This window comes from Podarcis gaigeae, assembly GCF_964106915.1.
Source record: "Podarcis gaigeae genome assembly, chromosome: 7".
NCBI lineage: Eukaryota > Metazoa > Chordata > Lepidosauria > Squamata > Lacertidae > Podarcis > Podarcis gaigeae.
In genome coordinates this window covers 70,331,024-70,344,677 of record NC_139683.1, presented here as the reverse complement: position 1 = coordinate 70,344,677, position 13,654 = coordinate 70,331,024, and positions in this window count along the sequence as shown.

Sequence of the window (13,654 nt, the reverse complement as noted above, 5' to 3'; positions counted from 1 at the left end):
GTGAAGTGAATGAACAGGAGAAAGAAGGCTACATTGTTAGCTTAAAATGCACCAAGCAAAGCCAATTAGGTGCAATTATGATGCGATGAATAATTCCCAATGTTATTGTTCAATAGTTAAATAAGCAGAAAGTTGCATCTTCTTTTAGCACACTGTTTCTAGAGATGCTCTAACTTCATGTCTATTAAACTGTTGAACAATTCCCCTTACTCCAAAGAAAAAGTATTTAAAATGTATTGGGAATTATCCATCAAATTATAATTAAGCCAACTTGGCCCCATAACCTTTACAAAAGAGCAAAGGAAAAAGAAAAGCCATCTCTGTAATGCCTATTCAAGTCTTACCCAGTGCCTTTTAAAAAAAAGACAAATGTACAGGTTTACAGGGTGTTTTGTTTTATAGTCAATTCCAGACGCTGCATTTATCTAGGGAATCTCAGCACAAAAATAGGCTTCTAAGCTAAAATAATGTCTCCTCAAACTTGCAAAGCAGATGAACTGAAATTAGTTCATACATCTGAAACAGCCCTCCAAAAATTAATCCTGGGAACTGCAATTTGTTAAGGTTTCTGGGATTTGTACCTCTGTGAGAGGTATACTACAGCTTCCAAAAAAAAGTTCATTTTTTTCTTTTTTGCTTTTGATGGGGGAGGGGGAATATATGTGCTTTAAATGTATGGTGTGCATGGATCCTAAGGATGTGTTCAAATTACTGTTCATTGCAGATCCAGAATACTCCCACCAGCTTCACACAATGGCCACATGTGAGGGGAATAAGGGTACTCTAACAACTTTTGAATTATGGTGCTGGAGGAGACTCTTGAGAGTTCCATGGACTCCAAGAAGATCAAACCTATCCATTCTTAAGGAAATCAGTCCTGAGTGCTCACTGGAAGGACCAGATCCTGAAGCTGAGGATCCAATGCTTTGGCCATCTCATAAGAAGAGAAGGCTCCCTGGAAAAGACCCTGATGTTGGGATAGATTGAGGGCACAAGGAGAAGTGGACGACAGAGGACGAGATGGTTGGTCAGTGTTCTTGAAGCTACTAACATGAGTTTGACCAAACTGCGGAAGGCAGTGGAAGACAGAAGTGCCTGACGTGCTCTGATCCATGGGGTCACAAAGAGTCGGACATGACTAAACGACTAAACAACAACAACAGCTCTTAGCACCCTTAATAGAATTCAGCTCCCAGAATTCATTGGGGGGAGCTGTGACTGTTTAAAGGGGCATTATGGTGCTTTAAATGTATCGCATGAATGTAGTGGTTAATGTTAGCCACAATCCATGTGCATCCTGTAGCCTTTACAGAAATACTCCTCTTTGTTGTACTTCTTCTCAAGCCAGATTATATGCAATTCAGAAGCAGAAGCCAAGGCCCCGTTGTGGCATGGGGAACGAAGTCATCAGGTGAAGACTTCCCTGCATCTGCTTTGATGGGAACAGTGCAGAGAGAAAGCAAGTTAGCCCAGTATTCTGTGTTCAGACGTGATTGGCCAGATACTGCTAGCAGTCCTCAAAGCACGACATGGAGTCAATATTGCCTTCCCCAATACAGTCCAACACTGGACAGAGGGTTGGAGGTAGGGGCAGGATTCACACTGAACCAGTTGCGTTGTGGCACTGTGCACCACTGACTGTTATTACTTCAGCTTCTACAATGTATTTATCAATTTTATTTTGTTCATGCACATTTACGGCCGATTTCATCACCCCAAAGAGGGCTACAGAAGGCAGCAGGTTGCTGCACATCATTTTTAGAAAGCCATTCATTCCAGTGACTCTCTCTAATACGATGTGTATCGGTACAAAAAAGCTGTTAAAATTAAAATATGAATATGAAACACGGCAGATTACACACACCCTGTAGATTTTACAGCAGTTTATATGTGAAAAAATGGTTCTTAGCAAGGCAGCAGACATACAAAGAAATCTAAAGGGATGTAGCATTAAATAGAGCAATGAGGGTGGTTTTCATAGGGGCTCCTCTGACTTGAAATGGAGGCAGTGAGAGATTTTACTTTCTTGGGATCCATGATCACTGCAGATGGTGACAGCAGCCATGAAATTAAAAGACGCCTGCTTCTTGGGAGAAAAGCAATGACAAACCTAGACAGCATCTTAAAAAGTAGAGATATCACCTTGCCAACAAAGGTCCGTATAGTAAAAGCTATGGTTTTCCCAGTGGCGATGTATGGAAGTGAGAGCTGGACCATAAAGAAGGCTGATTGCCAAAGAATTGATGCTTTTGAATTATGGTGCTGGAGGAGACTCTTGAGAGTCCCATGGACTGCAAGAAGAACAAACCTATCCATTCTTAAGGAAATCAGCCCTGGGTGCTCACTGGAAGGACAGATCGTGAAGTTGAGGCTCCAATACTTTGGCTACCTCATGAGAAGAGAAGACTCCCTGGAAAAGACCCTGATGTTGGGAAAGATGGAGGGCACAAGGAGAAGGGGACGACAGAGGACGAGATGGTTGGATAGTGTTCTCGAAGCTACCAGCATGAATTTGACCAAACTGCGGGAGGCAGCGGAAGACAGAAGTGCCTGGCGTGCTCTAGTCCATGGGGTCACAAAGAATCGGACACGACTAAACGACTAAACAACAACAACCTCTGACTTGTACACAAAAACAGGCAAAGATCATGTAATAACTCCTAAGATCAGGATCAAACCACAGGTCTGTCTAGTCCAGGAGCTGACTCATGGAAGGACCGCAAGAGCAACCTACCTGAGCATGCAACTTGCAACTCTGGAAGATGATGTGTGCCCTTTTCTGCACAAATCAACAAATGCATCCATCCAGTTCATTGAGCATTGGGCTGGCAGAATTACATCCTCATGTGCCATGAGCTCTTTGCATCGATCACCCTTATTGGATCATTCCCTTTATTGCATTTGTATCCTACCTTAGTCACCAAAGCGTTTGAGGTGGTATACACAGTTCTCCCCTCCCAATTTAGGTTGGGTTAGTCTGAAGGACAGCGACTGGCCCAAGTGAACTTCATGGCCAAGGTGGCAGTCGGGACCCTGGTCACCCAGCTCCTAGCCCCTGTAACCACTATACAAGATTGGGGGTGGATCTACACACAGTGGGGGAAAACCACTATGGAAAATCACTTCGAATTTTCTCTGCTCTCTGGCGCCGTCTGGTGTTGCATGTTTATAATTCATTCAGAACGCTGTTTCTTGACTAATGTAGCTGAGCACCCACTCTCCACATTTTCATATTTTCATGCCTTTTCTGAAAAAAGAGATCTCAATTAACTCCAAATTTCTGGTGCTGCTTCAAAAGGCAGAGAAATTCAATGGCATTCTGTCTTGCAGAAGCCTGTTGTTTCATCTCCAGAGGATTCTCATGCGCAGTAACTTCCTGGGCCATCTGGGAGGCACTTTCAGTCCATGACATCTGGGGGTGCGGGGAACCACTTCAAAGTACAGCACTATCATAATAGAATGCTTAATTCCAATTAACAAAACTGAAGGAGACACAGGAACAAAGCACATTCAAAGTCATGTGTGCCCTGGGACCGCGCTTTAAATCCATTCGTGTTTATTTTGAAATATGTTAAGGGCTTTTTGTATGATAGAAAATGATAATAAAGCTTTCACTTCCAGTATCGTTTCTTTTTTCATCCTGGGCTTTTATGAAATGAAAGACATCATCTCTCTGTTGCTGCTTGGAATACTAAACACAGTTCAGAATTAGATTAATAAAAGCTTAGATGAACATAGACAAAAAAGGGGGAGAGAAGTATTATTACATGTCTAGATGAACTTGTCAGTATCACTCCAATACGGGGTGACTATAATTCTATTCCATGACGCAATGATTTCTCGGCTTATTACTCTGTATTTAAAAATCAAGGTTAATAAAGGTAGATTGAAATCTTCATCGGTTCAAAGCGACACATTTGCATCTTGTGCATAAAATCAGGTTCATTATCGGCCATTGATTCGGTCGTATGGGTGCAAGGCAAACCTGCCCTTCATCTCTGCATTCAAGAGTCATGAAAATAGCAGAGCTGAGTCAAGGCCAGAATGGCTTCTTCACCTGAAACCTCAAAATGATGTGGAGGAATTCAACAACTATGCCACCACTCCATGACTCCTGTTGAAGGCATCAGGGTAGACATGTTCAGCAGCTTGAGGAACCAGATGGGTGTGAGCACCACTGCTCCTGTTGGTGGATATTCTTCCTGCATTTCCGAGGTGCGGACTTAGAGTCTGTTTCATATGTAGCTCTCAGGCATCAGGGAATCTGATCCCCCTACGGTAGGCTGTCAGGAACAGATAACAGGGAGAGTTCTTACCAATGTCTCTTTATTCAGTATTCACAGAGAGGGGCTTAGAAAAGCATCCTCTTGGAATAATGCCATTGCTCTGAGTAATCTTCACCCCCCCCCCTTCTCTACTCATTCATCAACAGCACCAACCCCCTTATGGCCATTTTCCTCGGAGCCCTTTGCTCTCCTACTTGACTTGACGTTTTCATCCCCAAAAAAGTTTTTGAGTTTCCATTGAAACGATGCAGTATTTGAATGTTTTAATATTTTAATGTTGTATTTTAATCTTGTTTTTAAGTTGTACTTTAATCAATTTGTTTTTATATCGTGTTATCCATCTTGGCTGGGGAGGGTGGGGTATAAATAAAACTTCTTCTTCTTCTTCTTCTTCTTCTTCTTCTTCTTCTTCTTCTTCTTCTTCTTCTTCTTCTTCTTCTTCTTCTTCTACTTCTTATTTCAATCCTTGCCAGGTTCTGGGAGAAGGTGGGTCTGGAATGCTTTCTAGTGATAACATATCAGCCAGCTGCTCCTGCTCTGCTTCCCCTTCCTCTTCTCCCATTATTTCCCAGCTTCTCTCCTCCTCTGCCTCTGAGTTATGACCTCCCGCAAACCACTGTTGTAAATCTATACTGTCTTCCCCTTCTCTGGAAGGGTCAGGCTGGTCCCCACCATTCCTCCTCTGACTATTCCCTGACAGTAGCTGAAACATCACCACCAACACAGGACCAGGAGAACCCCAAGTTTTTCAGAAGTACATCTCTTATCTTGATAGAAAAGCCCAAATGGGGACGGAGCAAGTTCGGTGGTTGTGGAATATTAACTTACGCCTGAGGGGAGGAATAGAAAACTGTGCGGGGGGGAGGGAGAATCGAAAAGAGTGGGTGGAATCCTGCACACATCCCTTTCCCCTCCTGGCCTTTCTCCACTTGCCTCACTTTAACTCTGGTTCACCTTGCTTCCTTCCCTCACTTTGACTGGTTCTGAACTCAACTGCCATTTGTAAAAAAACAACAACCCAAAAACTGCATGCAAATCTGCTCACCTTTTCCGGTGGGTGGCGTTACAGCCGGGCAGCCAAGACCCGACAGTGATCTGGCCAGGGGGGTAGAGATTGACGCCCCCTTCTACGTTGTCCCAGCCATGTCGCCAGTGCTGGGAGGGGTCCACCCTGTGTGGCACCACTAACCAATCAGTGCTAGGGGGGGCATGGCTATGGGAGATTTAGCTGTGGTGTGGCCAGGTGGGACCTCCTCTTTCGTCTTCTCCAGATCTCCCAACCCACCCGCCTTCTTTTCATACTTTGCTCTGATATGACCTTGCTATGGACAATTGTCAGCTGCCATATTGATGGGGCCAGGTAGAAATTTTCCCACCTGGCAAATTGGCACCAGCCATTTGGTTTTGCCTACCTGGTAGCAATCATAACAGCTTTGTGAGGTTAGGCATTGTTTGCATGGAGGGGTGGTTGTAGCCTTCAACTGCGCCTCCTCAGTAAGGATATCCCATTAAAGGGATCTAGTGGTGTGGATTCTGTCTGAAGCCCAGACGTGGGCTAGGGCCATGTCACAACCCCTAAGGGGAACCTTCAGAGTGTCCCTTTTTGATTTAAGTCACAGGGCTCCCCCTATTGGTGGTTTACCCTTAGTTGGACTCCCTGCAGATGGTCTGGAGTCGTGATACAACCTGGCTTCACCCAATGCCTAAGCCAAATTGCTCATATCTGTAACCAATAAAGTTGTGGCCTATTTGAACCCATAAACCAGAATAACCGTGTCTGTGTGTTTATTGTCCATTAGGGAACTGTGGGTCATGGGGGCCTTGGCACGCAAGCGTGTCTTTAGGCTGGTGTGACTAATGCAATCTTCCCAATTGCTCTTACCTACAGGATGGCTTTTCCGCTCTGAAAATTCTCACCAGTGCGATTTTTTTCTAGAAAAAGAGGTGCCTGAACTTACCATGATCACCTCCCTTGCTCTCTTATAATGGTAATGGTGCCCACCTGAGGGGTGCAGGAAAGGAGTTCCGGTGAGTCCCAGCTGAAAAAAAGCCCTGCTTGTGAGAGAGGTGGAGATATTTCTCAGAAAATGCAAATTTAGATTTAATCCAATTACTGGTAGAGGATGCTTGCCAGAGGTTGCTTTATTGCTAGTTCCTTAGAATTAATTAATACTTGAACTGAGGTGTAAATGTTGATATTTGCATTAGATGTGGTGAGGGATCTGGGGACTAAGATACAAACAGTCATGTTATTGCTGTTGAAATGGGATAATTCCTGGCACTGCCCACTTTTATGCAGAAGATACACCGTGGCTTCCTCTAGTTCCTTGCAATGGTGCTGCATTAATTGCTCAGAGCATTTTGGAGCATGTGCAGAGTTCCTAGTGAACCAAGCTTCCCAGTAACAACTGTTCCGTAGCTTTTCCAGGTTGGGCAAGTGTCTCTGGGTGGTGATGACTGTTGAGAGAAGGTTTTAAGCGTGAGTTGGAAATAAAAGGACCATAGCTAGGCTGAGCTGGCTCTTCTTCCCACTAACATTTTGCTAGATTTTTCTCAGTGTTTTGTCAAATCGCAGTTTAAGAAACATCACTTTTGCCTTTGTCTTGAATAATGCTATGTTCAGTTACACCTGTCTGCACCACCTAAGCCAAGTCTTCTGCAAGGTGTTGAAAAGCTGTGAAGGTTCTTTTAAGAACACATCCCTAACAGCACATAGCATGGCTGAAAAGGTTGTGTAGATGGCAGTAGGAAGGCTGCAAACTTTTCTGGTCCTCTTCTGTTTCTTCAATGATTTGCTCAAGATCATGGACATTTACTTTCACTAAAATGAAAGAGCTGCCACTGGATTTCCTCTGCCACTGGAGAGTTTTTCCAGAGCTGCCACTGGATTTCATCTGAAACAAAATTTGGGGAGAATGTGGAGGCTCTTGCTCCAGCGAAATAGCTAAGGAAACCCTAGAAAGTTATTATTAGACTGGTGTCATATCTCAAAGGAGGTTTCATATGCCATGGTTTTGTTTTGGTAAAAGATGAGATGCTTCTACTCATACAGTGGTACCTCGGGTTAAGTACTTAATTCGTTCTGGAGGTCCGTACTGAACCTGAAAATGTTCTTAACCTGAAGCACCACTTTAGCTAATGGGGTCTCCTGCTGCTGCTGCGCCGCCGGAGCACGATTTCTGTTCTCATCCTGAAGCAAAGTTCTTAACCTGAAGCACTATTTCTGAGTTAGTGGAGTCGGTAACCTGAAGCGTATGTAACCTGAAGCATATGTAACCCAAGGTACCACTGTATATTGATAAAAATGTTGTGGGTTCCTGCACAAAAAGGCTCTCATGGACATGGGGGTGGGTGAAGAGGGGCTGACATTCCATACTAGTGAGAACCATGGCTTTTTTTCAGTCCAAACTCACTGGAACTCAGTTCTGGTACCTCTCAGGTAGGCCCCACTGCCATTATAAAAGAACAAAGGGGGGTGTTCATAGTGAGTTCCAGCACCTCTTTTTCTAGAAAAAATAGGACTGCTCACAAGAAACACCCTCATTCACCTGGCTTCTCATTTTGGTCACCTTATACTCTCCTTGCCACTCTGTGAAGGAAAACAGTACCTGTGTCCTTGTTATCATTTAATGCCTTTCCTTAACAAGATCATTCTTTGTGCTACAGTGAACACAGAACAGGAAAATTCTTTTCTATAATTTGGTACCTCTTAGCGAGTGGCGCCGTGGTCTAAACCACTGAGCCCCTTGGGCTTGCCGATAGGAAGGTCGGCAGTTTGAATCCCCATGATGGGGTGAGCTCCCATTGCTCTGTCCCAGCTCCTGCCAACCTAGCAGTTCAAAAGCATGCCAGTGTGAGTAGATAAATAGGTATCACTGCAGAGGGAAGGGAAACAAAATTTCTGTGCCCTCTGGTTTCCACCACGGTTTTCTGTCGCACCAGAAGTGGTTTAGTCCTGCTGGCCACATGACCCACAAATCTGTCTGTGGACAAATGCCGGCTCCCTCGGCTTGAAAGTGAGATGAGTGCCGCAACCCCATAGTCGCCTTTGACTAGACTTAACCACCCAGAGGACCTTTACCTTTTTACCTTTACCTCTCAGTATGGCTGAGACAAATCCCAGATTCTAAACCAAACTGAAATTGGTGCAGAGCAGGTCAATACAGCTCAGGTGTGAACATGGACCACTGGTACCAAATCATATGGGAAACATCCTTACTAGAATAGCTAACCAACAGACTGAAACTAACACAGGGACAAATTAAAGAGGATGACTTCACCCCAGTGTGGGTCCCATTCATTACAAACACAGCCCAACAAGACAACAAGAAGAACTTACCAAGAGCATATGAATCTATATGGCTTACTTGACCCAACAACCCCCTTCTCACATAAGCAAACAAAACTCGCTGCAGTCAACTATAGGCCCTGGGCACCCCAACCTCTTCCAATGCCAATGAAAACTACTACTACTACTACTACTACTACTACTACTACTAATAATAATAATAATAATAATTTATCTATACCCCGCCCATCTAGCTGAGTTTCCCCAGCCACTCTGGGCGGCTCCCAATCAAGTGTTAAAAACAGTACAGCATTAAATATTAAAAACTTCCCTGAGGGAGGGTGTTCCACAGGGTGGGCGTCACTACCAGGAAGGCCCTCTGCCTTGTTCCCTGTAACCTCACTTCTTGCAATGAGGGAACCGCCAGAAGGGCCTCGGCACTGGATCTCAGTGTCTGGGCTGAACGATAATAAATGAATAGAAAGAGAACCTACCTACATGAGGCTGACAGAGAAACCTCACACATATACCATGTAAAAGACTGAAAGTTCACTACCCACCTGTTCTCTCCCCACTCTTTCCCCATAACTCTCTTTTCCCCCAACCTCATTTTGTATACATGCCAAATAGAACTGATCTGTAGAAAGAACTTTATGATCCGCAAGTAGAGACGATGCGTGTACTTTTGTAACCCCACAAATTCTTTAATAAAAAAACCATTTAAAAAATACAGCTCTGGACCAGTCTGAAGTGGGTCACATCGATCTGGAGCTCAGAATACTTTCTGAGAAAGTCAGATGTCCTGTCAAACAGTGTTGTCACAGATCCACATTCCTATCCCAAAGCTAATATCCCCAGAGAAGAATTGACTGTTAAACCATGCTGTGAATTGTAGCTCTAGGAGAGGAATAGTTGTCTCCTAACAACTTTCAGCACCCTTAACAAACCACAGCTCCCAGAATTCTTTGTGGGAAGCGATGAATGTCTGAAGTGATGCTTTAAATGCATGGTGTTCATGAGCCCTAAATCTGGTAACACTCAAATGGAAAACTGATGATGATGAATCTAAAGGTGCATTAATATTCACTTGCTTTCATAATAAGGACAAAGGAGTTTTGAATTTCTTTATACATTTGCACAATCCGAGTTACTGCAAAGAGGCTCCAGCGATGAAAACCCCAGAACAATACCTGCCCATGATTACCACAAAAGAGACCTAATTGAATAAACACTAATGATTCTAATTAGTGCCACAGAGAGCTTTGACTTCATGCATGTTTAATTCCAAATGCAAGGGTTTAGAAATGCTGAGAGAGATTAGTAAATGCCAATACAGGGATATTTTAATGAATCTTGGCTAATCCTGGAGTAATCAGAACACACGAGCTCCAAAAAGTTAAAAGGGAAAGGGGGAGAACATCAGAAAGTAATAACAATGCATAGTTTGAACCAACCATAAATTAATCATAATTTTCAAAGCAAAGAAAATTCTTTTCAACCATCATCAAGAGATTTAATGCCATTGCTTTGGGATGTGCAAAAGGTTTGGGATTGAAGTCTCAAAGCTTTATTTCCTTCTTCTTAATTGTAAATAACATGTGATAAGTCATTGCATCTCTTAAACAGCAATCTGCTTTGCACAAACCAACTTGTTTTATAAATGCTGACAAACACAAATCATTCCTATGAAATTCCACAAATCATTCCTATGCTAAAAACACAAATATTATCTGTGAACATCTGGGTTCCCACACTCAAGTTGTAGACAGTAGACCGCAACTGTAGCATATGATATGCACATCAGAGACTGCTTCAAATTCCACTGTGTCTCCTAGTATAGTCAAATCTCTTCTTACGTCCGCCTCCGCTTGCATCCATTTCGCCCAACGTCCACAGCAAACCTAGAAGTAACTGGCAAGTTTTTCACCGCCTGCGCATGCACAGGAGTGGCAATAAACATCTGTGCAGAGCAGAAGTGGTATCGCTGCCCGCACCTACGCACAACGGCGCCTCTCCCAGTGACCCATTTGGACCTCTGGACGGACCTCCAGAATGGATATGGCTGCAGGTAGAGGTTCCACTGTATTTGCTTGGAGTTATGGAAAATGTATCTGCATTACCTGACCTATGATTTGTCTCTTGATCACACCAGACTGTGACAGAGAGGCAGAACCCCACCACTGTGATGTTATGTGACGATGGTATTGTTTTTACTCTGTTGAAAGTCTCACTCTTCCTAAAGAAAAAATAAATCAATACCAGGTATGCTCTGTGTCATTTATGTTTTGCCTGTGGAGCTCATTCTCTGCTGTCTGAATGCAGCTGCTACACCTTCCCTGGTCTGTCAGCACTGTAAGAAAACCTGTGGTGCTATCATCTCACAGAAGGAATTATTTTTGCCCTAGCTAGTGGATTGCTTTTTATGTAACTCAGTAGTCATTATCGTTTCCATTATACCCTTAAGTGAAAGAGGTACTTTACAATGAGAGAATGTGACCAGCAAGAGAAGTATCATTTTAGCAACTGGTTTTTGAGGAATATTAAATAATAAATGCCTTTTCAAAAGGTGGCTTCAGCATGTGTGCACAATGCGTGCACACATACTGGTGGAAAAAGTATCTGTATTAAGCAATTAATTTGTCTTCCTGTTGAAAGAAATATCATTTCAAGAGGCAAAAGGAAATGTTTACGCTGCAATATCTGGAGGGAATCGTAATATGCAGTGAGATTCATACATTGGCTCAGATCTAAGAAAATATGGGTTAATCCAGAAAAAGTCAGTGACAGCTAATCCCCACTGAAGTCAATCAGACATAAGCACACACTATGGTTCCACCCCAATCAATGCATGGTTATTAGAATGTAAGGTAAGGGTAAAAGGTAAAGGACCCTTGGACGGCTAAGTCCAGTAGGGTAGCGGTGGTCATCTCACTTTCAGGCCAAGGGAGCTGGCATTTGTCCACAGACAGCTTTCTGGGTCATGTGGCCAGCATGACTAAACTGCTTCTGGCACAACGGAACACCATGACGGAAACCAGAGGGCATGGAAATGCCATTTACCTTCCTGCTGCAGTGGTACCTATTTATCTCCTTGCACTGGCATGCTTTCAACCTGCTAGGTTGGCAGGAGGTGGGACAGAGCAACAGGAGCTCACCCCATCACAAAGCTTTGAACCGCCGACCTTCTGATATATAACTATGTTCACAGCAGTTCCCTGCATACATCAGGTTTGGGGAGCATCTTACTCTAAACAGAGCAGGGGCAAGAGGGGGCAATCCCCTTGGCTGGCACCTACACTAGCAGCGTGCCAGACACAAGGGAGGTAACATGGCCCACGTGCCTTCAGCTCTTTCAGGGAAAGCTCCACTGCTGCCCAACAGTCCCTCTCACTGTCGCTTTCTGTCCTGTGATTTCTGCCTCTGCCTCCTGCCTCCTCTCTCTTTTGTCTGTGCTCTGTGTTTCTTCTTTCCTTCGATCATTGCTCACTGCTCTCCCGTCATCTTTGCCACTCGTCTTTGTCACTCATCACTCGTCTTCTGTCTTCTGTGCTGCTGCTCCTGTTGCTCCTTGGCCAAATGTGGTGCTGAGGGCAGCACAGGTAGCTTTATATGGGGTAGGAGAAGACCAGAGTAAAGACTGCTGCACTCCGGTCGGCTCTCATGATCTCCATCCCCCAGGTCTGGCCAGATTGGCCCAAATTCATAAAGTGGTTGGTGGGAACTCCTGGTGTGCCCTGCGGCCGCCCCAGGAATTTACCAATGGCAGGCTACCTAATGGACATTGCTCTGAGGTATCATGGAGTCAGATGCGATGGGTTGCAACCACTGCCCATTATTCACCACACACACTCATTTTAGCCCTTTTGAACATTTGCTCCCCCCAAAAAAATATCTTAAATACAATACAGCTCAACAATATTACAGTGGTACGTCAGGTTACATACGCTTCAGGTTACATATGCTTCAGGTTACAGACTCTGCTAACCCAGAAATAATGCTTCAGGTTAAGTACTTTGCTTCAGGATGAGAACAGAAATCATGCTCTGGCGGTGCGGCAGCAGCAGGAGGCCCCATTAGCTAAAGTAGTGCTTCAGGTTAAATACAGTTTCAGGTTAAGTACGGACCTCCGGAACCAATTAAGTGCTTAATCTGAGGTACCACTGTATTCTCCTTTCAATCTATATCTTATCCAAATTAACCTCCCTCCACCCCTCTTCTGGCTTCTCTACATTGCTCTTACTTAAGCGTGATTACTATATATACATACTATAAATGTCTATAATTCCTTAATAAATTTTTGTATTATACTTTAGTCATACATTCCTTATTATATTACAGCATTACATCTTGTAGTCTAACCAAATGTTTACAATAAACGTTATGAGTTTTATTTCAGTCCTGTGAGTTTCTTTATTTATGTACAGTTTCCTCTAAGTATACCATAAATTTGGAGCATTCTTTTTGGAATTTCTCATCATCCTGCTGTCGGATTCTTCCAGTCAGCCTTGCTATTTCCACATACTCCAATACTTTCTGTTGCCATTCTTCAGTTGTCAGAATATCCTGTTGTTTTCATCTCTGTGTGAGGAGTAGCCAGTGTGGTGTAGTGGTTAAGAGCGGTAGCCTCGTAATCTGGAGAACCAGGTTCGAGTCTCCACTCCTCCACATGCAGCTGCTGGGTGACCTTGGGCCAGTCACACTTCTTTGAAGTCTCTCAGCCCCACTCACCTCACAGAGTGTTTGTTGTGGGGGAGGAAGGGAAAGGAGAATGTTAGCCGCTTTGAGACTCCTTAAAGGGAGTGAAAGGCGGGATATCAAATCCAAACTCTCTTCTTCTTCTTCTTCTTCTTCTTCTTCTTCTTCTTCTTCTTCTTCTTCTTCTGTTCCCTTTTGCAAAGGGTTTGACTTGCAACTAAGTTATAGTTTGTACCCCACTAGTATATCACTTCCGTAAGAAAAGCCTGCAGGATCAGGCCAATGGCCTGTCTAGTCCACCATCCACTCAGATACCTGTGGCAAACCCTGAAGTAGCACCTTCTTGTGGTTTTCAGCAACTGGTATTCTGGAACATTGCTGCCTC